Here is a 1,699-nt window from a genome sequence, read left to right as displayed (position 1 = left end):
TTCTGCAACATTCGCTCTTCTTACATGCACTCTTCATGTGGCCTGCGTCGCCACATCTCTGACACAAACTCTCCTTTTCCTTGCATTCCTTGGCCATATGCCCGAATGCACCACATTTGTGACATCTCAACACACTCACAAATTCACGCAACTTACACGCACGCCATCTCACATACATACGTCCTTCATTCATCATCTTGTTATACATTCGCACACTCATTTCAATCACGACATTACCCACACTCGCATCTTTTTTATTTGTACGGCTTACAACACGCACACGCTCAGCAAATTCTTTCTCACTCACACATTCACTCAAATTCTTCTCATACAGTTCCTTTAACAACTCATCACTCGGTATTTCACACGGCACATCATATACTATCACTTTCGCACCAATTTTCCTCGGTTCTTCAACTTTCATTCCGATAGACTCAAATTGCTTACATTCACGCATAATCTTGACCTCTTTCTCACTAACCGTCTCGACGGCTATCCCACCACTCCTTGTCTTTCTCACCGCTTTCACACGCACATTCAACTTCTTGCTCACTTCATTCAAAACTCTTTCTTTCACTTGGTCGCTACTAAGCTTTAGGCTCTCGTCCTTTGGCTTAATAACGACCGCATATTTCTTCTCACTCACTCTCATCACCGGTAGATAGGGACAGAGGGAATCTCGTTAATCCATTCATGCGCGTCACTAATTAGATGACGAGGCATTTGGCTACCTTAAGAGAGTCATAGTTACTCCCGCCGTTTACCCGCGCTTTTTTGAATTTCTTCACGTTGACATTCAGAGCACTGGGCAGAAATCACATTGCGTCAACACCCGCGGGGGCCATCGCAATGCTTTGTTTTAATTAGACAGTCGGATTCCCCTAGTCCGTGCCAGTTCTGAGCTGAGCGTTGAATGGCGGCCGAAGAGGACGAACGCTACGCGAAAGCCTCGCAGCAAGGAAGATCCGCGGGAGGCCAAGGCTCGGGACCGAGCTCGGATCCCTGCACGTTGCCGTACATGTTCACCTCGCCCAGGCCCGGCACGTCAGCCAGACCCGCTTCCCGACCAAGCCCGACACGCCCCGCTCCTCAGAGCCAATCCTTATTCCGAAGTTACGGATCCAATTTGCCGACTTCCCTTACCTACATTAATCTATCGACTAGAGGCTCTTTACCTTGGAGACCTGCTGCGGATATGGGTACGAACCGGCGCGACACCTCCACGTGGCCCTCTCCTGGATTTTCAAGGTCCGAGGGGAAGATCCGGACACCGCCGCAACTGCGGTGCTCTTCGCGTTCCAAACCCTATCTCCCTGCTAGAGGTTTCCAGGGAACTCGAACGCTTATACAGAAAAGAAAACTCTCCCCGGATCTCCCGACGGCGTCTCCAGGTCATTTTGGGTTACCCCGACGAACACTCTTACGAGGGCCCGAATGGTATGCGGTTCCGCTGCCGGGTTCCGGAATAGAAACCGGATTCCCTTTCGCCCGATGGGTGTGTACTTTTTGTCTCTCTCTCTCGTATTGATCGTGTATAAAATAAAAAAACACCTCATCTACATAGGATTTCTCTTAGGGCTTAGGATCGACTGACTCGTGTGCAACGGCTGTTCACACGAAACCCTTCTCCACGTCAGTCCTCCAGGGCCTCGCTGGAGTATTTGCTACTACCACCAAGATCTGCACCGACGGCGGCTCC

The 1,699-nt window shown here is 50.1% G+C and overlaps 1 pseudogene; it reads right to left on the bottom strand.

The window, feature by feature from the left end:
- Window positions 1-623: 623 nt before the first annotated feature.
- Window positions 624-1,699, bottom strand: part of LOC143176878 (large subunit ribosomal RNA) — a 2,864-nt pseudogene continuing 1,788 nt past the window's right edge.

The sequence above is a fragment of the Nomia melanderi genome, unplaced genomic scaffold, assembly GCF_051020985.1.
Source record: "Nomia melanderi isolate GNS246 unplaced genomic scaffold, iyNomMela1 scaffold0930, whole genome shotgun sequence".
Lineage (NCBI taxonomy): Eukaryota > Metazoa > Arthropoda > Insecta > Hymenoptera > Halictidae > Nomia > Nomia melanderi.
Note: the sequence above shows the minus strand (reverse complement) of the source record. Positions and strands in the feature narration are given on the sequence as shown.